The sequence below is a fragment of the Palaemon carinicauda genome, chromosome 3 (assembly GCF_036898095.1).
Source record: "Palaemon carinicauda isolate YSFRI2023 chromosome 3, ASM3689809v2, whole genome shotgun sequence".
Lineage (NCBI taxonomy): Eukaryota > Metazoa > Arthropoda > Malacostraca > Decapoda > Palaemonidae > Palaemon > Palaemon carinicauda.
This window is the reverse complement of record NC_090727.1, coordinates 149,751,733-149,779,621: the sequence shown is the minus strand read 5'-3', so window position 1 is coordinate 149,779,621 and position 27,889 is coordinate 149,751,733. Positions and strand designations below refer to the sequence as shown.

Genomic DNA, 27,889 nt, shown 5'->3' with positions numbered 1-27,889 from the left:
TTCTTCTGGCCCCGCACCAAGGGGAGACGGGCGCCACCCTAACTGAGGACGCCGCTTCCCTCGACCTTGATGTGGAACCCATGGCTCTGGATGATCCCGACGCAGGTAGGGACGTAGGTGAGTCAGGTGGTTCCCGGGCTGGGATTCCTCTCCCTAGCCCGGCTTTCTCTTCTACTTCCGACCAATCTTCTTTTCGAGGTTTTCCAGGGACAACCGGGACTGATCTCAGCTCCCGACCTGTTTCCCCCAAAGTGAAGGCTCATCACAAGCCTTTATATAAAACTCACAAATCTTCCCAAGACCACAACCCTTCGAGATCGTCACCCTCGGAGGCTAAATCCTCCTCCACCAGAGTCTCTCAAGACCCAATTGCTGTGCCCTCAACCTCTCAAGAAGTAGTCTCCGTTCCAGCACCTGTTCCCCCCCAGGCGGGATCATTCAACATGGAGGAATTTTCTGACAAACTGTTTGCTCGTTTTGAGTCGATGCTATCGTCTCATACGAGGCAATCACATGAGAGGATAGCTTCTATGGAGAGCCTAGTCCAAGGCCTCCTGAGTTCGGGGCTACCACCACCACAACAACCGCACCCCATTCCCGACGCCTCCAAGCTTCCTCCTTTCAATAAGAATAACCCTTAAAGGTTAGCATTGCATGCCCCCTTTTCGGAGGGTATGTTGTCAATCGAGGGTTTCGGTACACAGCCTCTTACGGACTACGAATTCTACCCGCCGGGTCTTGAATTCCCCTTCCCCGGCTACGCTCGCCTCACAGAAGAAGCTCTGATCCGTTTAGATAAGGTTCCAAAGGAAACTCATTTTTCCTAGGGAACAGGCACAGTCTGTCTTGGTTCGGCTGTTCCATGAGTGGGACTGTTTGAACACCATGCTTACGGCCCACAAAAGTTCGTACACTATGTTTGTGGCCAACGACCAAACCCCTACACCATGTGCAACCAAGATCCTGGAGTCGGTCTTCCAGGCTATCAAAGACGAGAAGCCTTTACCACAACTCAGGGAGACCGACTTAACCTCCCTCCTCTTTCCGGGGGACAGTGAATGTTGGCGGAATGCCCAAGCTACCTTTTCAGTAGGTAAGTTGAGCCCAGACTGTGCCTCGACGCAGTTCAGCGAACGGCTTCCCAAACTTCCAGAGTCTCTTCTTAAATTGGAATTTGATTCTAGGTGCAGATTCGGCAGGTCTCTCAATTCGGTCACCCTTTCCGAATTGGCCGTTGCTACTTACAACGAGGAGGACCTCCTTAAGGCCCTCACTAAGTCGTTACTGCAAAACTTCATGGCTGACGCCTATGATTTTGCAAGCGCCAGGACCCGTTGTCGACGACACGTCCTCTCCGAAGCCACCATTAGGCACGAGCCTAATAGGCTCATCAAAGCTCCAGTCTGGGGCCCGGCTCTTTTCCCTGAGGATTTGGTTAACTCGGTCCTTAGTGAGGCAGCTAGGGCCAACCAAAGCCTCAAAGTTAGATGAGGCCTCGTTCCAAAGAGGAGATATGAGCCTACTGGTACCCCAATCCGAGGTAGGAAGAGATTGAGGCCTTTCCACTCTTCCCAATTCAGGGTTCAACCGGTCTCAGTTCAACCGGCTCCCCAAGGCCCCCAGCCTGCTACATCAAAGGGCCAGCAGCAAGAGCAATACATCCTGGTTCCTCAGTCTCAAATCACCTCGACTTCCCTCTCCCCCGCCTTTAACCCCATTTATGAGGCTCAGAGCTCCTTCCGTGGCTACCAGCGTCACAGGGGTGCCAGGGGTGCCTTTTGTGCCCAAGGTACCGGAAGGGATTACCACCGGGGCAAGTCTTCCCGTGGAAGCAGAGGAGGCAAATCATCCTCCACCCAGTGAGACAACGCAGGTAGGAGGGAGACTGTACCTTTTTCGAGACCGTTGGAAGTTCAGCGACTGGGCTTCCAGCATTATCTCCAAAGGCCTAGGGTGGAGCTGGATACAGGGACCTCCTCCACCGAACAGCTTTTACCAACTGCCAACAGAAAATCTATGTTCCTTCATGACAGATCTGCTACAAAAGAACGCGATCCAAAGCATACGTCGCTTAAGATTTCAAGGACGCTTGTTCAGCGTGCCAAAGAAAGGCTCAGACAAACGAAGGGTAATCCTGGACCTGTCTCGTTTAAATTCCTTCATTCGTTGCGACAAATTCCGTATGCTTACCGTCTCGCAGGTGCGAACCTTACTTCCCTGTGGGGCCGTCACCACCTCCATCGATCTTACCGATGCCTACTATCACGTTCCAATAGCAAGGCATTTTCGTCCTTTTCTGGGCTTCAAGCAAGGCAAACAAGCCTGTGCATTCAAAGTGATGCCGTTCGGGCTCAACGTGGCACCCAGAATCTTCACCAAGCTAGCAGAGGCAGTCATTCAAGAGCTTCGCACTCAGGGGATACAGGTAGTGGCCTATCTAGACGATTGGCTAATCTGGTCAGACAATGCCCAGAATTGCCGTGTAGCAACGACCAAAGTCCTCACCTTCCTTCAACAACTGGGATTCCAAGTCAACTTCGGAAAATCCCGCCTGGTCCCGGAGACCAAGTTTCAATGGCTGGGTCTACAATGGGACCTATGCTCCTATACGCTGTGCCTCCCCAAAGCCAAAAGGAAGGAGATTGCGAGGAAGACGAGACAATTTCTCAGGGAGAAGTTGACCTCCAGAAGGAACCAAGAGAGGATCCTAGGTTCCTTGCAGTTCGCCTCCGTGACAGACATCGTCCTGTGGTCCAAACTCAAGGACATAAACAGAGTGTGGAGATCCAGAGCAACCGCAAAACGCCGCGACAGACGTGCCCGCCTTCCTCCAATCCTGAAGAAAAGTCTACAGCCTTGGACGAAGGTCAAGAATCTCTCCAAGTCGGTTCCCTTACAACATCCGGTCCCAGGACTCGTCGTCCACACAGATGCCTCCTTAACAGGGTGGGGAGGTTACTCCAAACACAAGAAAGTCCAAGGGTTATGGTCATCAGTCTTCCGATACATGCACATCAACGTCCTCGAGGCCATGGCAGTCTTCCTCACTTTAAAACGTCTCAATCCAACCAGGAATCTCCATATCAGACTGGTTCTCGACAGTGCAGTCTTAGTTCACTGCCTCAACAGAGGAGTCTCCAGATCAGCCCAAATAAACCACGTCATGTTGCAGATTTTCTCCATGGCGGCAATGCACAAGTGGCACCTGTCAGCAGTCCATCTAGAAGGAGTCCGGAATGTGGTAGCGGACTCCCTTTCCCGGACGACTCCGCTAGAGTCGGAATGGTCACTGGACAATCGATCTTTCCAGTGGATACCATCTCAAGTCCCGGGTCTCCAGGTGGATCTGTTTGCGACGGAATCCAATCACAAACTGGATTGTTACGTAGCCCCCAACCTGGACCCTCAGGCTCTCGTAGTCCCCAACTGGCCCAAGAGCAATTGGTTCCCCTTGTTGCTAGAGCTAGGTCTCAGACCCCGGCGGATTCCCAATCCGGTGCTCACACAGACAGTACAAACTCGCAATGTGTTCGTTTCCTCAAGGATTCTGAATGCCCTAACTTTATGGACTTCATGAAGTTCGCAGCCCAACGAGGTGCGAGCATCGATCCTTCGAATACCATTTTCCTAGAATCTGACAAAAGGGAATCTACTCTCCGACAATATGACTCAGCTGTCAAGAAATTAGCTAAGTTCTTGAAAGATTCCCAAGTTGAGAAAATGACAATGAACCTAACTGTGACATTCTTCCGGACTCTTCGAATCAGGTCTGGCAGCCAGTACCATTACTAAAATTAAGTCAGCCTTGAAAAAGATCTTCCATATTGGTTTTGACATTGATTTAACGGATTCATATTTCTCATCCATTCCGAGAGCTTGTGCCAGACTAAAACCTTCCACTCGCCCTAGCGCAGTTTCCTGGTTTTTAAACGATGTTCTTAAGCTGGCCTCTGACACTCCAAATGAATCCTGTAACTATATGGCATTATTAAGAAAGTCGCTTTTCCTTTTGAGCCTCGCCTCTGGCTCCAGAATCTCGGAATTGTCAGCTTTATCTAATGACCCAGGTCATATAGAGTTTCTCTCTTCAGGTGAGGTCCTTCTCTCCCCTAACAAAGTGTTCCTGGCTAAAAATGAGTATCCCCAGAACAGGTGGTCCCCCTGGAAGATTGTTCCACTTCCTAGGGATCCGTCCCTGTGTCCAGTTACCACCCTGAAATCCTACTTAAGTAGAACTTCCACTACAACCGCAGGGCCCTTATTTATTAGAGAGCACGGAGGAGACTATTACCCTTAAGGGAATCAGGCAACAAATTCTTTATTTTATTAAACAAGCTAATCCTGAATCATTCCCTCATGTCCATGATATTCGAGCTGTGGCTACCTCAATTAATTTTTTCCACCATATGAAATTTGATGAGCTCTCAAAATATACGGGTTGGAAGTCCCCTAAAGTTTTCAAGCGCCACTACCTAAAAACTTTAGAAGCTCTTAGATTTGCCACAGTAGCTGCGGGGAATGTAGTTCCTCCCGAGGGTACTGAGTCCTAATCACGTCGTCTTGCTCTGTCCTCTTTCCCTCCCTCCTGCCTGGCTTACCTGTTGTTCCTACCTGTTTTGTTTACCATGATGTATTATTTATTATTCAATTGATCGATTCCACGAATTATTTTGATTTCAATTGTTTTTGAAACCCCCGAGCTGATCTTCCTTGTTATGTTAATTATTTATATCTATGATTGTATGCTTTACTGCATTTTGCTTACCAAGCTGTATTAACATTATTCATACCTGTTGACTTTCCCTTCGGGTGTCCTTTTGATTATGTTTCATGTCTAATTGTCTCTGTCATTTACGTGTTGATCTATTTTGCGGGTTTCCATATCCCTCTTTTTTTTATATTAAAATTCATCAGCTATATTAATTTTGTGTTATTCCCTTCAGGTAGTTAGCCATATTGGGTCCCCATTCTCTGGTACGATTTCACTGGGCGGCACGGGTCGGAGCCCAGAAAAGGGATTTTGACGTAGGAAAAATCTATTTCTGGGCGGGAGACCCGTGCCGCCCAGTGAACCCACCCGTCCCTCCCTAATTGGGCCCTAATCTGGGGTGCTATAAGGAGTGACGTCACTGGCGTGGGTTGGCTAGTAGTAGTACGATGTTGAACGGCACCTCGCTGTTCGGGGATTTTGACAGGAGATATCTAAATGGTGCGAGGCCTCTGGTTGTGATTTATCATGCCCCAGTATTATATCCACACCTTATACAGGTGAGCGAGCGGGGTTCAACCTGGCATTCCCATGCAATTTTTTCTCTGGTAATATATAGCAGTTATATACCTTAGAAATGGTGCTTAAGGAGCATTTCACTGGGCGGCACGGGTCTCCCGCCCAGAAATAGATTTTTCCTACGTCAAAATCCCTTTTTTGGGGGCGTGTCATTTTTATTGTTGGCCCAGTTGCATTTTCTGGGCATGTCACTTTTTTTTTATTATTAATTATATATAAAATAGCTGACTCAGCTGTATTTCTAAACTTTTTTTCTTACCCTAAGTATTATAAAATTTTTGGAATGGTTTGTATTTTTAGGCCATGAAAAAATGGGCCCTCTTTCCAATTATATATACTTACATACAGTACTTTAAAACTGGCCTTAAAACAAAAACGTTGTGCATGTTTGAAGAAAAGTGAAACAAAAACAGCTGTAATGGTGAATGTTTTATTTTTGTACTTGTGAAAAAAACCTGAGCAAAAAAATATATATAAAAATCAAGTTTTAACCAACTCCTGGATATTTATTTCGTTAATGTTTCTTGCAATTTTCATTGTACCAAGTTTTACTCGCTCAAGAGAAAGGTTCCAATGTACTCTATAATATGGCTTATTTTTTAAATTAAAGTGACCAGGCTGATACAGTATTTTCATAGTTCATTTGTCATCTCTTTGGCTTCAGTTTCTTATTCTTTGAAGATTATTGTCGTACTCTTTGTATTTCTTGGGAACTCAAAGTTTTTTTTTAATCCTGTCACTGATGCCATACCTCTTGGTTAGGTCATCCTTTTCATAAACAAAATTATGCTCAACGGTTGTAACTAGTACAAAACAAGTTGTTACAAATTCCATGTCTGATGCTGCTTCTAAACATGCTCTCTTTGTTGCCTGTCCTTTGGTTAAATTATCAGTCAGAGACTTGTAAGAAAGACTTACTTTTCAATATCAAACTTACCCGATGATCATATAGCTGCATCCCTGCTGCCCGACAGAAAAAACCTACGGGCGGAATACGCCAGCGATCGCTATACAGGTGGGGGTGTACATCAACAGCGCCATCTGTCAAGTAGGTACTCAAGTACTCGATGTCAACAAAGAACCAATTTTCCCTCTGTCGTGCCACAGGCAAGACCTACTAAATACGCCGTCCCTAACTGGATTTGTTTTCACAACGATTTGGTGAAGTACATTATTCCAGTTTTGAGCTTTCGCTATGCAGGGGTTTTATCTTCATTTCAAAACTTGAACTCGTTTTGGATAGATTTAATTATGGTGACGAAGAGAGTATGGACTCTCTTTCACTTTTAAATGGCCGACCCTTCCCTTAGACGGAAGTGTTGGTGACGAAGAGAGTATGGAATCTCTTTCACTTTTAAATGGCCGACCCTTCCCTTAGACGGAAGTGTGTTTAGGTTTTTGGTAATTTTGCTTAACAAGTTATAGATCTATTTATTTTATATCTCTCCGCCTTTATAGGCCTCTTCGATTAACTTTCCATTTATTATAAACTTATAAAAATTAATTTTTATGTTTGTTTATATGCGACCTTTCCTAATAGTAGGCGGTCCTTACTTGGAACCGAAGTTAATTAACATTGAGCCCGTCATATCGTATTTACCTTTTAAGAATTTAATACTTTTTTAATTTTAATGTTTTATGAAAGAATTTCTTTGATAGTCTCGTACTGTTTTCAAAGGTGAACTAACGTTTAGTTTAGTCTCCGCAGTTGTTGACGTTCAGAACGTTCAACATGCGCTCTATCGTTACGATAGAGAGAGAGTATTTCACGGTTTCACGTTGCAGTAAGAGTAAACCGATTCTAGCGTTTCGTTCATTCTTTCTTAGCTTATATGGTTTAAATTCTAAATAAAGGAACTTTTTATTTGGGAAACCTTTCAGTTTTTTCCTTTAGCAAATAATATGTTTTAACGATATATCATTGGGCTCTTCTCTCAGGTTCTAAGTCAAGAGAGAAGAGAGAGAGAGATAGAGACGGAGGGAGAGAGAGGAGAATAAACGTTTCGTTCAAGCGGGTAACGTTGTTCTCGTTTTTTACTCTTCTCCCTAGTCGCTGTAGGGGAAGAAGGTAAAACGTTTCTAGAGTTTTATTCTTGTTCCCAGGCTTTATGCGGTGAGAGATTTTAAACGTAGTTTATTTGATCTAGTGTTTAGTCTCTTTTCCAGCCACTGAATTCTTTATCTTTAATTATGTTTTTCTGTTGCATTGTAAAACTGTTTTCGCAATTACTACCTTTTAATGAATGATAGGATTGCGTGTTTCAGGTAGAAATCAGTTAAAGTTTCGATTTCAGTGAAATAAGTGCAAACAGAAAATCAAAAGTGATAAAGTGATATGCGCAAAGTGTTACAGTGTTGCGTTCGAGGGTTCGTCTGTTCGTGCCAGTTGTTCACCTAGTCCGGGACCTCTTACAAGCTCCCAAGCCCAGGGGAGAAGTAATGTCGAACGACTTATGGGTTCCACAGGCCTTGATCGACGAACAGACGTTTCCCTCCGTGGTTTCGGGTGTATCTACACACGTTGCCGACGTGATCACCCCACCCACACAAAGACGAGAGAGCCCATTTATTCCTCGTCTGCGGAAGAGGTTTCTCGTAGAAACCATGGACCAAATCTTGCAGCTTTTTAAGTGCAAGTCGGTCCCTTCCGCGCAGGTCCAACGGCCTAGGTGTAGCCACTGGGTCAGTTCGGACTCGCTGCAGTCATCCGAGGACTGCACACCTCCCAAGAGAGGCAAGGTGGTACCGCAACAGGCAGTAACTCCGTCTGTTGCCGCACCAGCTGTTTTAGACCCTCAGTCACAACGGACAGTAGCTCCGTTTGTTGCCTTCTTTTGTAGACCCTAGTGGTCTTTACTGCAGTCTATGCAGACTCAGTTAGCTGCGGTTATGCAGGAGTTTCGTGCGGAGAAGGTTTACACTGCTCTCGTTAGCCTACAACCTGCCACGGTTGTGCGCCCAGCTCACGCTGAGGCTGCCTGCTCCCACACTCCGGCTGCGGAGAGCTCCACCTCCGATGCGGGATCGACCCTGCCAGACGCATGTTAACGTTAGCCGACGTGCGGCTCCCTCCGTTAACATGCGTGAGCTACCGCATCAGCAGTGGGAAGGTGGAGTCAAGCTGCCGTGTTTTGACGCGATGCGTTAGTTTCCGCAACCCACGGCAGTCCCCACCACGCACCACCACTCCGCTTTGGTTGTTGCCTGCTCCCACACTCCGACTGCGGAGAAGGTTGACGATGCACCCGTTGGCCTACAGCCTGCCACGGTTGTGCGCCCAGCATGGCTGCCTGCTCCCACACTCTTGTTGTGAGAGCTCCTCCACCCATGCGCAGTCGACCCTGCCAGACGCATGCTGACTCCCACAGACACACGGAGCACTCCGTTGCCGTGCGTGAGCTACCACAAGCTGCCGTGTTTTGACACGGTGTGTCAGCCTCCGCAACCCACTGTGGTTACCGCCACTCGCCCGCAGCAGACTAGTCAGTCAGGAGTTGAGGCTTCCCCACACAGCTTTGGTTGTTGCCAGCTCACAGACTGTCAAGCAGTTACATGACGTTGCCTTCTGGTCTGCTACTAATGCACCAGTGCTGTATGTCCTCACGCACCTGTTGTGGTTGACAGTTCAGTTTTTGACAGTTCACAGACTGTCAAGCAGTTACATAATGTTGCCTTCTGGTCTGCTGCTTATGCACCAGTGAAACCCTCACTGAGATAACCTAGCTTTTCTCGGACATGTTCCAGGGATGGTAAATGGTTCCGCTTCAGTCGCTAACCCCGTCTGTTGCCACACCTGCTCCCATAGACCCTAATGGGCTTTGTTGCAAGACATGCAGTCCAAGCTTAGTCCTTGATAGAGGATTTTTTACGGAGAAGAACCTTCTAGCCAACAACCTTCCTACCGGTTGGTTGTACGCCCTGTTGACGCTGAGGTATCCTACTCACGTCCGCCAGTTGAGATGGTTCCTCCACCGGTGCGACCCAGTGTGGGTTGCCAGTCGCACGTTGACGTTAAGCGACTCTCGGAGGTGGTTGTGGACGTTCAGTGTGTCACTAGGAAGACGTTCAACAACCAGCAGAGGTGACTTGTTGTGACGCAGTGCGGCAACCTCAGCACCCGGTAGGGGGTTGTCTGCACAACCCAGACAGTCTAGACAGTTTCGGGTTGTCGCTGTACTTCCTCGCGTCCCCATGGTTGACAGTTCACAGACTGTGCAGCAGTACCATGATCTTGTGTCCGGCTCCGTCACGCATCCACCAGTGCGACCGGATTCAGCGAGTCAGACGTTGCCCACTCCGTTGCCGTTTCCTCATCAGTTTCGGATGAGGAACCCTCTGAGGAGGACATGGCTGAACAAGACGATCAACCCCCAGCCCTGCTATCCATCCAGAAGATGCTGAAGAAGGAACACGGCCCTGTCAGGCTGTGGATGAGTCTGGTTAGGACACTGTCATCCGTGGTTCAATTGGTGTCACTTGGAAGACTACACCTCCGTCCTCTTCGGTATCATCTAGCTCTTCACTGGAAAAGGACAAGACACTAGAAGCGGTCTCGATCCCGGTTTCCGGAAAGATAAGTCTGGTCTGACTTGATGAAAGGACTTTATCAACCTTTGAAAGGGTCTTCCCCTGACTGTTCAGACTCCCAACCATGTTCTCTTCTCAGACGCATCGGACGTAGGCTGGGGTGCGACCTTAGGCGGTAGGGAATGCTCGGGATTATGGAACTCGAGTCAAAGGACAATGCATTTCAACTGCAAGAAGCTTCTGGCAGTACGTCTGACCTGGAAAAGCTTCAGGTCTCTCCTTCAAGGCAAAGTGGTGGAGGTGAACACGGTCAACTCCCTGCTTTGATGTACATCTCCTAGCAAGGAGGGACCTACTCTCTGACATGGTACGAGTTCGCAAGTGACCTCCTCTCCTGTTCAACAGGTCTAGACTTTTCACTAGTAACGAGTTTCATCCAAGGCAACTTGAATGTCTTAGCAGATTGTCTCAGTAGGAAGGGACAATAATTCCAACATATTGGACCCTCCACAAGGATGTATGCAAGAGACTTTGGGTCACCTGGGGCCAGCCAACCATAGATCTCTTCGCAACCTCGATGTCCAAGAGGCTCTCAATACTTTGCTCACCTATCCCGGACCCAGCAGTAGTTCTTATAGATGCCTTTCTACTAGATTGGTCTCATCTAGATCTATATGCATTCCCTCCGTTCTAGATTGTCAACAAGGTACTGCAGAAGTTCGCCTCTCACGAAGGGACAAAGTTGACGCTAGTTGCTTCCCTCTGGCCCGCGAGAGAATAACTTACCGAGGTACTTCGATGGCTAGTAGACGTTCCCAGAACACTTCCCCTAAGGGTGGACCTGCTACGTCTGCCACGCGTAAAGAAGGTACTCCAAGGCCTCCACGCTCTTCGTCTGACTGCCTTCAGAATATCGAAAGACTCTCGAGAACTAGAGGTTTTTCGAAGGAGGCAACCAGAGCGATTGCTAGAGCAAGGAGAACATCCACCCTTAGAGTCTACCAATCGAAGTGGGAAATCTTCCGAAACTGGTGCAAGTCAGTATCCGTATCCTCGACCAGTACCTCTGTAACTCAAATAGCTGACTTCCTCTTATATCTGAGGAAAGAGCGATCTCTTTCAGCTCCCACTATCAAGGGTTACAGAAGCATGTTGGCATCAGTCTTCCGTCACAGAGGCTTAGATCTTTCCAACAATAAAGATCTACAGGACCTCCTTAAGTCTTTTGAGACCACGAAGGAGCGTCGCTTGGTTACACCTGGTTGGAATTTAGACGTGGTTCTAAGATTCCTTATGTCAGACAGGTTCGAACCACTTCAATCAGCCTCCCTGAAAGATCTCACCTTTAAGACTCTTTTTCTGATATGCTTAACCACAGCTAAAAGAGTCAGTGAGATTCATGCCTTCAGCAAGAACATCGGATTCTCATCCGAAACGGCTACATGTTCTACATCTTGGTTTTCTAGCCAAACACGAGCTGCCTTCTCGGCCTTGACCAATATCGTTCGATATTCCAAACTTATCGTATGGTTGGAAATGAACTAGAAAGAGTATTATGTCCTGTAAGAGCTCTTAAGTTCTATTTTAAAACCTTTACGAGGCCCGTCTGAAGCTTTATGGTGTTCAGTTAAGAATCCATCTTTGCCTATGTCAGAGAATTCTTTATCCTATTTTATCAGACTGTTAATACGAGAAGCTCATTCCCTTCTGAATGAGGAAGACCAAGCTTGGCTGAAGGTAAGGACACACGAAGTTAGAGCTGTCACAACTTCCGTGGCCTTTAAACAAAATAGACCTCTGCAAAATATATTCGACGCAACCTATTGGAAAAGCAAATCAGTGTTCGCGTCTTTTATCTTAAGAATGTCCAGTCTCTTTACGAGAACTGCTACACTCTGGGACCATTCGTAGCAACGAGTGCAGTAGTGGTGGGGGCTCCACCACTACAATTCCCTAATTCCAGAACCTTTTTAATCTTTCTCTTGAAATATTTTTGGGTTGTCCGGAAGGCTAAGAAGCCTTTCGCCTCCTACTTGATTTGGCGGGTGGTCAAAATCATTTCTTGAGAAGCGCCTAGATTAGAGGTTTTGATGAGGACCTTTAGTATGGGTTGCAACCCTTCATACTTCAGCTCCTAGGAGTCGCTCAGCATTCTATGAGGATCGCGAGGCTCAGTAAGGAAGACGTACTTAAAAAGGCAGAGTAATTGTTCAAGTCGTCTTCCTTACCAGGTACTTATTTATTTTATGCTTGTTATTTTGAATAACTGCTAAAATGAAATACGGAATACTTAGCTCATAATGTCAACTTGTAATGCTGGTCTCTACCCACCCCCCTGGGTGTGAATCAGCTATATGATCATCGGGTAAGTTTGATATTGAAAAATTTTATTTTCCTTAGTAAAATAAATTTTTGAATATACTTACCTGATGATCATAAATTAAAGGACCCACCCTTCCTCCCCAATAGAGAACCAGTGGGACAGAGGAGAAAATTGGTTCTTTGTTGACATCGAGTACTTGAGTACCTACTTGACAGATGGCGCTGTTGATGTACACCCCCACCTGTATAGCGATCGCTGGCGTATTCCGCCCGTAGGTTTTTTCTGTCGGGCAGCAGGGATGCAGCTATATGATCATCGGGTAAGTATATTCAAAAATTTATTTTACTAAGGAAAATAACATATTTTGGCATTTCCATAACTATATATGTATCACAGTAATATTTGAATTCTATTTAGAGTTTTGAAAAGAGTTGGGTATGGAGTGCAAACTGACATTTCATGTCTATGCTTTCAAGTTTACCGACAGGTGAAGGCCTGCTCAATATGAATAGATGAGTAGATGAATTTCCTGGTGTGCATTTCACCTACCTGGCTGTCAGGTGCATGAAAAATCATAAATGATAGATAGACAAACAATTAAAAAAAATTTTGTTTAATAATTTTGTGTACAAATTGTCGCAGTGATAGATATGCCAGAGAAGATTGCTACTTTACTCCTTTTCATTTATTAAAAAAAAAAGTCCAAAAATATAGCAGGTTGTGAGTTTTTAATAACACTTTTTTAATTGCACTTAACTATGATCACATTTATTTGTAAGTCACAAATGATGAGGCTATCTGAAACAAAATTCATTATCATATAATACTACAGTACGTGAAAATTATTCTCTACCTCAAGTCTTTTTGCTAGATTTCTAAGTAGCCATGCACATAGGAATAACAATAACTGACTTATAGAAGGATAATGTGTTCACATATGTTTTTCAGTTTTTGGTAAAATAGTCACTGAGCACTAGATAGTAAAAAATGTTTCTGAAAATAACACTATGTATGCTGTCTTGTGGGGGGGGGGGATTATCCCATTAGGCTTCAGGGGCAAACAAAAGAGGTTTATTTTGTCCCACAGGTCACTGTTTTGTTTGCGCACCATGCCTGGTGGTGCTGTCAGAAGTCCTGTTGTCCAGTTGCGTCTGAGGAGGCTGAACAAATCCGTCATCTGGTGGAAGAGGAGGTTGAGAATACACCAAGACTTGCGCATTCCCATTTGTGGCCCGGGCAGGACGAATGGGCAAATTGACAAACTCATCAGATACTGGCGATTGCAGCAGGGAGACTGTTTGGCGGCAGGGCCTCATTGAACTGTAAAGGGTCAATACTTGGCGACTGAGGAATCGTAAGTATTGCAGGCGTCTTTTGTGATGAAAGAGGACTTCGAGTTAGATGTGAGGTTGTCTTGGGGGACATCAGAGGCGAACAGGTGGGCTAGACCCAATTCCGAATGTCATCATCAATGAATAAGCCATGGTCTCTGTAGTTACACGGGTAGATTCCTGTTTCGAAATGTTACTTTACCCGAGCCATCAAATTCGCAACACATACTGGTCATATTGACTGATTTCTATTATTTGTGCACGTTGGTTCCATTTTAGGTTTTGTTGGCAACTAAGAGAGGTGGTAGTCATCTTGTATGTTCAGACCGGTGCTCTTAATTGATGTGGGGGGTTTGGAATGAAATCCTTGACAGACCTCCCAAAAACACAGAGCTGGAGAGAGTTTGGTATCTTTGTATGGACAGTTTCTTTATTGTAATATCGATTGCTGGTAGGAGTTGAGTCTCGGTCGCCATATAGTCATGTGTTTGTATAGTAATGAGCCTTTTTATCTTTACTCCAATCTCGGCATGCAATTGATGTGTGGGGGGGGGGGAGGCATCAGCTAAGAGATGAGAGTGCACACCCCAATTTTTCAAGAAGTTACGTGAATCAAATGAAAATTCATCAACTACGCCCTATGGAACGATTGATTTGCGTAGGCTATCAATGAGCCCAGTGGAACCTCCCAATGTGCATTCAATAATGGGTCAGTTGGAGTATCTGTCGATGACTTGGTAGTTCACTCCTTTTGTAATGGAAAAAATCTGAGAATAGAGACTGGAATGGACATATGGGGTCAATGGGGGTCAAGTGGTGCACGGGGCAGAGATGTTGCCATACGATTGCAATGGTTGCAGCTGATCCTAAAAGCAGTGACTGCAGGGGCAATTCTAGGACAAAAAATAGACATGGTTTTTGTGGTCATCGATGATACGTCTTTGTGGGCAGGCATGTGTGGGCAGCATGTAAAGCAGTCAAACAGTCTTGGCTGAGTGAAGGTGATATCACCACATGGTCTTTGAAGATTGTTACTCTGTCCACTGAGTACTGTGTAGGTGGTCGTGGAATTAATGATATTCTTGTAGAGGTTCAGGTAGTTCATGCCACAATTCTGGCATGCCCACTTTAATGGTAATATTTACTAAACTGGACATGTTCGCATCACTGCTTGTTGCTATATGAACCCTGTTCCTGTTTACCATATGCAGAGAAATCAGGGAAGAGGCTGCAGCCAGGTGAGCAGTGTCTTAGACATAAACTTGCTGTGCCTCAATGCAGCGAAAGTTGAAAAGAAAGGCATGCCATATGTAAGGGAAGGTTGGTTTCCGAGGTATCTTTCTGTGAAATGGCATGTCTATCATCCCGTAGGTGCATCTTGGGATTACGACCCTTGCCAGTTGGGTGATGGGAGATAATGCCAGCAGCACGATGTTTCTCACCAGGTACATGGGTCATGTGAAATTTGTATTGCAAGGTTTTCTCCTTCAAGTTTCCGAGCCAAGTGTTGGATATATATCATCAACAGGCTGATTCCTAAACAACGAAGTGTTTTATGGTATACAGAGATAAGGTTTTTACATCCTAAGACATAAGTACTGTATCAACCCTTGTCAAAGGCATTGGCCACAACTCCCTCCACCGAGGCAAAGCAGAATGGATTCAGCACTGTGTTTGAAGTGACTGATATCTACCATTATTTTCCAACCTAATAGACGGCAGAAGACTTCTGTCTTTGAGCAAGTGTTTTTTGTAAGAGCTATAATCCTATCCCAACTTCATCAAAGATCCATACGCCCATTTTCAATTTCGCTCATGATTACGCATTCAGATTCTTGGAGCAGCTTGTCTAAGTGTTCCTGTGACAGGGATGAGGTAATTCTTCATCAAGCAGAGTCGATGGACGACTGATGCTCGCTAAGCAACTTTAGCAGCCAGTGTCAGCTTTACAGGGTATGACGACTTTGCTTGGTTCTGAAGCGAGATTAAAGCTTAGGCTTTTATAGGTTTTGTGGAGGGCAGTCATTCCAAGGTGGACAAATGGTTGAGGCGCGGAGCCAAGTTTCACCTACCTACCTGAGAGCTGGTTGTAGACTTTATGTTCAAGGGTTATGACTAAAGGCAGCAACTGTGGAGAGGGAATCAAACATAGCACCCTAATACTTGTCAGACTATCGATCCTGTACCCAATTTTGCTTGGTTTTTACCTCTGCACACATTTTCAAAAGTGATGCTTCTTGCTATATTGTTTTCATGTGTGCCCATAGCCAGCACTCTCTCTTTTCCTCACATTACCTGGAGAGTGTCCATGTCCCATTTTGCTACAGTATGAACACATCTCTTTCTTTTCTATATTCCTTACTTTGGTCTTGGTCCTGCCAGTAGTAATCTTTGAAAGCATCATTCATGCCACGCTTGTAGGTCCTACTATTAAAATCTATTTCATCCTAGCTGGCAACTGGAGCTGAACCACCGTTTGAAAGCTCGTCGCTGATTGGCTGTTGGATCAGTCATCCTCCCCTCCCATTGACTGACGACAAAGCAAAACATTGCATTTATCCCCGGTACATGATGTTCATTTTGGCTTTATACTTCTCTTAGTTTGCGTAATATCTACCTGGTTCTTTGGTCACACAGATTAAAGGTAGATGATTAGTATTACCTTGAAAAAAATATCCCCTATCTTGAAAAATTATACGAAATAAGAGTTGAAGTGAAACGAGCGTTGAAAAAACTTTATAGAACTTTTTTATATGCTGTTTTTTACCTACAAATGTTATGCAAACAAATAAAAATAGATGAATTTTTTAAAGAAAAAAACCCTCTTGAATATCATGAACCTAAAAAAATAACGTAAGGAAGGAAAATAATGGTAAAATATTTGGCTTTGTACTGCAAACTGTCATTGCAAACTAAGCGAGGTATAAAGCAAAAGCAAACATCATGTACCGCAGACAAATGCAATGTTTTGCTTCGTCGTCGGTCAATGGGAGGGGAGGATGCCTGAACCGACAGTCCGTTCATTGTTGCAAAGTAAGGTATGGTATCAAAGGCCATGCTATTTATTGATTGCACAGAATTTCAATCATAGTTTTCCCTTCATTGTTGGAAATTTTATGTAGGCTAATGTTACTTCCAATGTACAAGTGTCTTTTGGTAACCCTTGTTATACAGTAATTATACGCATCCACTATAAATATTGATTTAGGTATAGCCTGGCAGCAGACTTTAATCATAGTTTCCTTTGGCAGACTTGAAATATTATATAATGTGATTACTGTTTGAGGGTTGGATACCTTTGTTTTATTATATATATATACTGTATAACCCCACTCTGGTTATTGAAATTATATTTTTTTATAAATGAATGTAGCATTATTTTATTGTATATATTTTACAGAAAGGTGTGGAAATAAGCTCCTAAAAATGCAGAAGAATATGGTCGTAGAATTATCTATATTTTTTTTATAGAAATTTAAAGTTTAAAAAATGGTATTGTATATATATATATTTTTTGGGGCTCAAGCCATGTCGTCCTGATGGAAGTTCCTAAGGTATCTTCCAAAGGGATATATTATACTACAGTGATATTCCCAGAGAATTAACCTTCAGGTTCCAGAATTCTAACTCCTGGAGCGAATATCCTTAAAATTTTCTCAAGGATATCGCATAATATCAGAGGACGCATTCTTGACACGTCACATAGCAATCTGCCCCCCTAATAGCGTTTACGCTTCAAAGGGGACGTGGCAAAAAAATAGAAGGGGGACCGTAACAAGGTTACCCTCGTTCCCGTACTACTATTGACCACCACCCCAGTGCCATTCCCAAGATGGCGGACATTCCTAATTTTGTAGCGATTTCGCTCAGTGGTGGTTTTCCCTGTTGATCTAACTTTTGGATTGATTTTCAAGGATTTTATTATGCATTCTCCAACTTCTTTCGCCTTTGGAAAGTTGAGTATTGGGTTGTTACAATGAATAACTTTTAGCTCCCTTTTCACAGTGAAATTTGAGTAATTTATTGTGTTTAGAGCTAGCCTGTACTGGAGGCGCTATGAGCGCTGTCGTTCGTTGGGCATGTTATTTAGTCAGCAGAGCGACTTCCCGGTTTTTTTAATAGCATCATATATCATTAATTAATTATTTAATTATGTTAGCTATTTAGGCAATATATTCTTGTAAAGATATTTACATTGTGCATATTTTTCCTTTCCATGTCGATCGTATAGTTAGAGTCTCGGAGAGTGAGGTAACCGAGATCTCGTCTCGCCTAGGTGACCTAACCTAGGCGTGTTATTATACGTTTAGACATTCCCCGGTTACCCTTGTGTATGGTGATTTCAATTATGCAGAGATGGGTATCTCTTTAAATTGAATGAAACTTTACACCTCTCAAAAAAGGGAGATTTAAGGGTAATCCCTCTTCCCTCTGAGTATAGCCTCAGGCTACAACCTTAGTGGGTCGGCCTCGAATTCTTAATTCAGGCATGACTATCCTACGATTTTTTCTGCCCTTCCATTGTAACCGCAGATGCAGGTTTTTGGGGTTTTGGCCAGAATCTCAGAGTATTTAGTCTGTGGTCGGTAGCTACCTGGCAAGATGAATAGAATTCTTTTGCTATGTTAGGCTACCGACATAGGAGGCTAGACCTCCCTAGGCCACTCCTGAAGGGTCTGTACAATATGACCCTTCTTCCTGTGACCTAGCAGACTAGTCGTGTTAGTGGACCCTAGGCTGAGGAATAGAATTCTTCTAATGCTTAGGGGACACTAGCACTACAATCCCGTTTCCTTACCATTAGAGGTGGTGGCAAGGGTGCTACCAACCTCTTAATCGTATTAATCTAACCCTAGGCTAAGGAATAGAATTCTTTAGCCACATGGGATAGTTCTAATACAGGAACGGAGTTTGTTAGGTGGGGCAGGACAGGCTACAGCCGGCTCCTGCTGCACCTTTCACAGGACCCTCTTTTCCCTTCCCTTCTATCCCTTTATGTTTGCGAATCCCGGCAACCGTAATCGACCAGACTCCCCCTCTTACAGTTGACAGCTGCCGGCTGGCGGTCTTAACATCTGTCGGCCGGCAGTAATGACAGCTGTGAGCTGCTGGCCATATTAGTTGCCGGCCGGCAGTCATGGCTGCTGCCGACCGGCAATCATGGTGACTGCTGGCAGGCAACCAGGGCACTGCCGGCCCATGTTGGCGGTAAGTAGGAAGTCCCTTCTGTTTACAAAGGTTCTTCAGTTCTTTCTTGAACTGCTAGTAACAGTGGCTACTGCCGGAGTGCTGCCTACCAGGCCGGCACAGAATGGTGCCTACTCAACCGGCAGCACGCCGACTGTACTGATACGGCCGGCCAGCAGTACTGGCTAGCGTTGCCGGCCGGCAAGGTTTAGACAGATCCTTGCCGGCGACAGTACTGTAGCTGGATGGAAGCTTGAATTTTATATTCTCCCCTTCCATTTGACCCTTCCTTCTGGAGAAGGTACTTTTAAATCCCTTTTACTGTATATTTATACAGTATTAGGTAGCCTGTTCTCCATGCTATCTCTTTCTTTTAGCTAGCAGGTTAGATGTGCTAGCATTAGCAAGCTATGCCGACGACATGCTGGCTGAACTACAGTATATGTTCAGACAGGTAGTTAGTATTTTTGCAGTATAGGATATACTGCAAATAGAAAGCTTCTGTATATTTTATACTAGTAGTGTTTTCCAATATATTTGAAAATCCTACCCAAATATTTGTGGAACCCAATCTCATATTGAAAGAATTCAATTCTTCAATATTCTGATTAGAAATCAATCTTCAGATTACCCTGCAATATTAAAATTTTAAGGACTGGAGGTTACACTCCTAACCCTTAAAGGGCAGAGCCCTTATCCTCGAGTCTCCATGATTAGGAAACTATGTTTTAATTTTGTAAGGGGGGTCACAGCAAATAAGTTGGGTGGGATATATACAAATATATGTCTTTCCTTGCCCCAGTCCAGTTGGCATCATGCCAGCTGGACCGTACAGTCAGTTGCTTACCAGAAAGGCAACACATTGGCTGGATCATGCTATATATAATTATACAGTAGCCAGTATATTGCAATATACAGTGATACCTCTGGATACGAAAGTTTCTGCTTACGAAAAATTCAGGATGCGAAGTGATTCGAAGATTTTTATGCCCCAGGATACGGATAAAATTTCAGGATACGAAAACCTTACGAGATCCCAACTCTTCGCCGAGAGTAATTTTAAAAAGCGCGCGCCGCCAGACTTTGAACTTGGGTAGACTCACTTACAGCCTCCCGCTCACCCATTGGTTATCTCCCTACTCAGACGCTAGCTGACGCCATAAGATCCTGCTTTCCTATTGGTCGGCAACCATCCCAGCTTGCCTACGCACGGGCGTTCATCTCTCTCTCTCTTTTTGTTCCGACCGCGGTATCGTTAACAGACATTGTGTTGTGTGCTTTCGCTTGTTTGACTTTGTGTTAATATACAGTACATTCGTACGCCACGTGTTATCGTTAATAAACTTTCGTTACTGTGCACTGTACTGTATTAGTGTTTACTATACATAGACTGTATATAACGTTACGTAGTGTATTATATTACGTATTACTGAAGCCATGGGTCCCAAGAATGTTGCCGAAGGAAAGAAGAAGACGACGATGCTCTCGATGGAGACGAAACTTGAAATTGTTAAAAAGTACGAGTCTGGCATGCGTTTAAGTGCGATCGCCAAGGAATATGGCCGGAATCCGTCTACGATAGGCACCATCCTGAAGCAGAAGGCGGCCATCAAAGCAGCAACACCTTCTAAGGGCGTCACTATTTTCTCCAACAAGAGAACGCACGTGCATGACGAGATGGAGAGGCTGCTTCTTGTGTGGATCAAGGACAAAGAGATCTCAGGAGACACCATCACTGAGACTACAATTTGCCAGAAGGCCTCCGCCATTTTCGGTGATCTCGTGCGTGCTCAGGCCGAAGAAGGAGCAGGAGAAGGAACATCCCAGCAGGAACCCCCAGAGTTTAAGGCTTCTCGTGGGTGGTTTGAGAAGTTCAAGAAAAGGACTGGCATCCATTCAGTGGTACGGCATGGGGAGGCAGCCAGCTCGGACACGAAGGCTGCCGAAGCCTTTGTTAAAACGTTCGAGGAGTTGACTCTGCAGGAAGGCTACACTTCGCAGCAAGTTTTCAATTGCGACGAAACTGGGCTTTTCTGGAAGAAAATGCCTCGTCGGACATTCATCACGGCGGAGGAGAAGAGGCTACCCGGACATAAGCCTATGAAGGACAGGCTTACCCTTGCTTTTTGTGCAAACGCCAGTGGGGACTGCAAGATAAAGCCCCTGCTGGTGTACCATTCAGAAAATCCCCGAGCCTTCAAAGCCCACAAAGTTATTAAGGAGAACCTTCCCGTGATGTGGAAGGCGAATGCAAAAGCCTGGGTAACGAGGCAACTGTTCATTGATTGGGTGAATGTCTGCTTCGGTCCGACTGTCCGAAAATATTTGGAAGAAAACCGCCTCCCTATGAAATGTCTGCTGGTGTTGGACAATGCTCCAGCTCACCCTCCTGGCCTCGAGGAATATCTTCTGGCCGAGTATTCCTTCATAAAGGTCCTGTATCTACCGCCTAACACCACCCCTCTCCTCCAGCCCATGGACCAGCAAGTTATTTCTAATTTTAAAAAATTGTACACGAAGCATCTCTTCAAGAGATGTTTCCAAGTCACAGAGAGTACAAACCTCACTCTGCGTGAATTTTGGAAAGATCACTTCAACATCATGATATGCCTCAAACTCATCGATCTCGCTTGGCAGGAAGTTTCGAGGCGTACCCTAAACTCATCTTGGAGGAAGCTGTGGCCCGATGCTGTCTCTGCACGAGACTTCGAGGGGTTCGGGAAGCCTGGAGGAGAAGCCGAGATCGTTGACGATCCTAAACCAATTCAACAGTCTGAGGTGGCTGACATCGTACATCTTGGTACGTCCATGGGGCTGGAAGTTAGCGCGGAAGATATCGATGAACTTATCGAGGAGCACCACGAGGAGTTGACGACGGACGACTTGAAGGAGTTGGAGACGATGCAAGTGAGTGATGTTCAAGAGCAGTTCTCTAGCGGTGATGAGGAGGATGTTGCACCTTTGAAAACGGCAGACATTAAGGAAATTCTTGCATGTTTCCATAAAATGGCAGACTACGTCGAAAAGGAACATCCAGAAAAAGTTTATACCAACCGTGCGCTTCAACACTGCAATGACGTTTGCCTAACGCATTTTAGAAATGTGTTGAAAAGTAGGCAGAAACAAGCTTCAATGGATAGTTTCTTATTAAAGAGGCCAGCGGTATTGGTAGGCCAAGACGAAGGTGAAAGTAAAGAAAAGAAACAGAAAAAAGAAAGAGATGAAGAAGTAGAAGGTGAAAGTAAAGAAAAGAAACAGAAAAAAGAAAGTGATGAAGAAGTAGAAGAGATTTAGAAAATAAGAAAAACGTAAAGTTATAAAAAGGCAAAAAAAAAAAAATTCAATTTTAAGTTTTATGTTACCGTTAAGTGTTAAAGTAATTTTTTCTTTCATTTTATAGTTTTCCATACGTAATGTTAAGTGTTAATTATTTCTGCCATTTTTTTTATTTTGTAAAGTTTAAGTGTTAATGTGTTAAGTGTGTAAATTACTGTACGTAGTCTGTCACTTGTTACGTTTTCTGCCTTATGCCATCCTCCTCTGCCGCGACTTCGCTATCGGACATCGTCTCAATCAAAAGGTAAGTTTCAACTTTTTTGTTACACTAATTAACTGTAACCTTTTTTTCAGAGTGTACAGGTACAGTATCAATCATTAATTTAGGTGTACGTACAGGTACAGTAACAATACACCTTCACTGATCTAAATGCTTTACGTACATACAGTACCGTAACTTTTATACAGTATCGTACCGTAGTAAAGAAAACGGACCGTTTTCTTTGGGCTTGGGGGGGATAACTTGGCTATAACTACGTACTGTACATTATTGAATAATCTCATAGTGGTTTCTGGAATGGATTAGGCTGTTTTTAACGGTTGTGTTAATTATTGAATGATAGAAATGGCTGCAATGCATGTTTATTACTACAGTTTAGCGTGTTTATGAAAGAAAAGGTGACTTTTTATAAGGCTTGGAACGGATTAGGCTATTTACATGTAAAACGCGACTCAGGATACGAAAATATCAGGATACGAAACCGCATCCTGAACGGATTAATTTCGTATCCTGAGGCATCACTGTAGTGCATACTGCAAATAGAAAACTACAGTATGATTATACAGCAACTATTTCTAGCATATCTTGGGTATCCTCATGCGAGCCTATGCTGCAGCCGCTCTTACATTGAAGGAATAGTGTTTCTTCGTTAAGCTGATTGAGAAATCAGTCTTCCGTACCCCACAGTATTTAGTATGAAAGGGACAGTGAAGTATACACTTCCCTACCCCTAGGGGTTAGAAAACCCCCTTTTTCAGTTGGAATTCCTTCAAAAAGGAAATTGCTATCATTTAATACTGAGGGGAGTTACCAGCATTTGCTTGCAAGGGATACACAAGTATGTGTCTCCTACTATACCTTTATAGCTTGCTATCCTAAGCTATTCTGTTAAGATATGACCTTTGATATATTGGTTATCAGTGAGATAATCAATCGTATACTCATTTTGTTTTCCTTTCTTTACAGGAGGAACATCAGATGTCATGTGTTGCAGTCTTCTGCAAAACTAAGAGTAAGTGTTTTTACGGACATAATGCATGCAGGTTTCATGCCCCCTGCAATATTATTTTCGAACACCTGCAGTATTGGAACCCGCAGGCCTGCAAAGTATGTTGGGCCCTATTGTCCGAAGGTTTCAAGAATCCCAAGTCGGTAGAGACTAGGGATGCAGCTCGTTTCAAACTACGCAACTGGGTGAGAGGCTTTCAGAAAATCTCTCCAGGACCTTACCTGCCTAATGACAAGATGTGTAGGTTACTATTTCCAACAGCGAGTAAGGAAATAGTGGTACCCCAGACACGAGGTACATTTCCCGATGGCCAGATAACCTTCGGGAAGGAGGGCATAAAGCGCCCACGGGAAGAAGGGGAGAATGTCGGGTTGGAATTGTCTCCGTCCCAACAGGCTCATGAGCAAACGACATCAATATCTCCGCCTTCTATCCCTGTTTTAGATGGAATGAACCAGTTATGGGCCCAAGTCAAGAATCTAGTAGAAAATTTGTGCAAACAGAGCACAAAGCAGGAAGCGAAATGCAAGGTAGAGCTTGGTAAAGCTCCACTTGTCGCTCCTAAAGGGTCGTACAAACGACTCGTAGATCAAGACCTTCCGACATGCTCCAAAACCAATCCCTGGAGGTTTGCGTAGCTAATGCCGATTTTAAATGGCAAACTCTACATCTCGGAGAAGATGGGTGCTGTTCCTTTGGACAAAATCCAGTTCTGGCCAAGCTTTGACGCTTTCCCGAACTGTTTCATTAGACTGAAGGATGAACCAACATCAGGAAAAGGAACGGAATCAAAGGAGGTTATGAGTCTCGACAATGATAAAGCACAGGCTATCCTATCAAGCAGCATAGAAAAGGCGGGTTACTTGGTGTCGAAGGTATCCACACCAGGTAACAAGCACTCTTCCTTTCTTGCTCCTGTTTCAATTTCATTCCCCTTTACAGAGAAGGCTTTCAAATATGTCACTGAGGCAGTAGAGACAGGTAAACCGTGTCCTACACTCAAGAAGTGCGAGCCTCTGTCACTAGGATTTCCTAGACTGGAGAAGAACTGGAAGGAGGCCCATTTCACCTTTTCAGTAGGAAGACTTGAGGCGGATGTCGCCAGTCGAAAATTTAAGGAAAATCTTCCAAAATTATCTGAGTTTCTCTTACAGGATGAACAAGAAACAAAGGAGAGACTTGCAGCCTCCTTATCTCTACAAATCTACATAGAGTTCTGTTCGGCTCATCAAGATACCCCAGACATGCTCAAGGTCTTAGCCAAAATACATATGGCTACTTTGGTAAAATACCTTTATGCCTTTATAAAGGCTAGAAGAACATGTAGGGAGTTTGTGTTATCTAACGCAACAGCGAAACACGATACAAGAAAGCTAATATCTTCCAACATCTGGGGTAAAGACCTCTTTCCAGACGAGGTAGTCAAGAAAGTGATTAAGAACGCCTCCACGGAGAAAGTAGGACTTCTCCAAAAGTGGGGCATCCTTTCAAAAAGAGAATCTTCTAAGGTTGTGGGTCCCCAACCTAAAAGGAAGATGGAGAGGTCTGGAAATCCATTTCGAGCGGTTCAACAACAATCCACAGTTGTAGTGACCGAGCTGTCACAGACAGATGGTTGAAAAGATATTCCTACTGATCAGTCGAAGCATAGAAATGCTTCTAGTAGGAGGGAGATTCCTTTAGGATCACTGGACCTTCGATCCTTGGGTCCATGGCCTAATCAAGATGGGACTAAGATGAGAGGTGATGTCTCTACCACCATTTCCTCAACTCCTCCGATAATCCAAAACCCTCCTGGAGGAGTTTACCTGAGAGCTCTAGAGCATACAGGTGGTAAGAAAACTTTAGCCCACCGAATTCCAGGGAAGGCCGTTGTGTGTTTACGAGAAGGACTCAAGAAAATTCAGAGTCATTCAGGACTTATCGCCACTCAACAAGTCCAAATAAAACAGAGTTCAGGATGTTTATCCTCCTGAACATAAGGATCCCGCTGCAAAAAAGGGTGTTCGGCAGACCTGAAAGTCGTCTATCGGCAACTTCCAGTCAATCACCCTTTCCCCTCCTATCTAGAATTCAAGTTACACAAAGTAACGCACTTCCTAGGAAAGATACTCGTCAGACTAGACAGAGTCCTAGCTGCCTTCATAAAATTGGCAGACACAGTCATGCAATATGTAAGCCTAAGTAATGTTCAGGCAACAATGTTCCTGGACAAGAGGCTGGGGTGGGCAGCGCCCAAGGTGGCTGATCTATGAACATCTGAAGAAATGATCCGGTCCCCGGAACATCGTGGATGAAAGATAAACTTCAACTAGTCTCGATTCTCTCCGGCTCAAAGGTTTCAATGACTGAAAAGCCATTGAAGCCTGTTGTCACTCCAAGTCTCCTTTCCTTTGAGAAGGTAAAAGGAGATGGCAAGGTCTGTCAAGAGAGACCGGTAATCAGTCAGATTCCCAAACCGAGAACAGGGAGGAACCCTGACCCTGATCTCTCTCCAGTTTGCAATAGAGGCAGGCCCTGTGCTAAGAGCACTGCTGCAAGATGCGCTGGGAGCCTGGAGAAAACAAGCATCAAACGCTCGAAGACGCCTAAAAAGACCGATAGCGGTCCTTCCTTAATTGCTTCCCCTAACAAAGGTCAAAGCCCGAAAATCCCAAGACCATGTTGGTCCAGTCATGAGTAGGGAAACTCTCTCCAAGCAGATCAGATTGTCTATGGCTGATCTGGGACTCCGAAGCGATAACGAGACGCTGCAATTGACGATGCTAAGGAACGTCTCATACATTCTAGGTGTAGTTAGCCATCCCTTACTTAAAGGGATGTCACCTGTCAGCAGTTCACATGCAACCGATCCGCAATGTGACAGTAGATGCTCTACTCAGGCCGATAGAGTTAGAATGGTCCACGGACGCAGACCTATTCTCTACCAGATGGGAACAAGTCCCCGAACTGCAATCCGACCTCTTCATTACGAGCGCCGTCAAGGAACTACCTTGATATGTAGCCCCATATGAGGATCCTCTAATTTAAATGATAGACATCATGTCTCTGAAATGGAAGGGATAGACTTAGGATTTCCAGTTCATCCCGTCCAATCACCTGCTGAGAGTCCTCAACATACCGTGATCCTTCCAGGTGGGAGTAGCTCTGTTGGCTCCCAGGTAGCCCAAGAGCAATCTATCCTCCTTGAGGAAGGAACAGAGGCTGAGGCTGTCCTTAATTCTGAACCCGGGACAACTCCGGAAGGTTCAGAGATTAATTGCCTTCAATTTATTACAGAGAACCCAAACCCTTCATTGCATGATTTTCTTACCCTAGCGGTTAAGAAAAGATGATTTTCTTACCCTAGCGGTTAAGAAAAGATTTGGGATTTCAAAAGGCAATATAGAATTCTTAGAAGAATACAAGTCTAAGTCAACTAGAAGACAATACGAGTCATCTTGGAAAAAAGTGGATTGCTTTCGTAAAAGCAAAAGGACCGAGAGAGATTTCAATGAACTTCTGCATGTCCTTCTTTATCCATCTTCATAACCAGGGTTTGGCGGCCAACACGATAACTACGTGCAATTCAGCCTTGACTAGACCTCTTCTATATGCCTTTCAAGTAGACTTGGCGAATGAGATTTTTAATAAGATCCCGAAGGCATGTGCGAGGCTTAGGCCTGCTGCACCACCAAAGTCCATCTCTTGGTCTTTGCACAAGGTCCTACATTATGCCTCATCCTTGAACAATGAAGATTGTTCGCTGAAGGATCTAACTCAAAAGGTTATATTTCTGTTTGCTATAGCCTCAGGGGCTAGAGTTAGTGAAATAGTGGCCCTTTCTAGGGATGAGGGCCACATTCAGTTCTCAGAAACAGGAGAACTGAATCTCTTCCCTGATCCATCCTTTCTCGCTAAGAATGAGCTACCCACTAAAAGGTGGGGTCCCTGGAGAATCTGCCCTCTGAAGGAAGATGTCTCTCTATGTCCGGTAGAGTTTCTAAAGGTCTATCTTCGTAGAACTTCAGACTTCAGGGGAGGACAGCTCTTTAAAGGAGAAACCTCTGGATCAAACTTATCCCTAAAACAACTGAGGGCGAAGCTCACCTACTTTATTAGTAGAGTGGATCCTGACAGTACTCCCGCAGGTCATGATCCGAGAAAGATTGCTTCATCACTAAACTTCTTTCAGTATATGGACTTTGAGCGTCTTCGTTCATACACTTGATGGAAATCATCCAGAGTGTTTTACAAACACTATGCGAAACAGGTACATGAACTGAAACACTATGTAGTGGCGGCAGGTAGTGTATTAAAACCTTCCCCCTAATTACTGTTATAAACAGTCAATGGTTTGGGACTTCAAATGTCCTCGCACATATACTGGGTGAGAATCATCCAGTGTTCTACAAACACTATGCTAAGCAAGTCCATGATCTGAAGCAGTATGTGGTGACGTCGAGTAGAGTATTTAACACGCCGTCTAATTCTACGATGAACAGCTAATTGACTGGGACTGTCAGTTAACGGGAGAAGGGGTCATCCCTCTTAGGATGTGACCTCCTTTGATTAAGTGTTACCATGGTGACACTAGCTCTGTTTTCAAAATCCCAGGTGTGGAATTATACAGATAGCACTAGTGCCGGTGTACGTAGTACACAGTGCCGATAAAAGTAACCAGTACAGG

The 27,889-nt window shown here is 44.6% G+C and overlaps 1 long non-coding RNA gene across 2 annotated transcripts in view; it reads left to right on the top strand.

Annotated features, from left to right (window-relative positions):
* Nucleotides 1-15,287, top strand: part of LOC137638634 (uncharacterized) — a 60,694-nt gene extending 45,407 nt beyond the window's left edge. For both annotated transcript variants that reach the window (XR_011044161.1, XR_011044160.1), the window contains exon 4: nt 13,225-15,287. This is a non-coding gene — a long non-coding RNA (uncharacterized lncRNA). The remainder of the gene's footprint in view (nt 1-13,224) is intronic.
* The last annotated feature ends 12,602 nt before the right edge of the window (nt 15,288-27,889 follow it).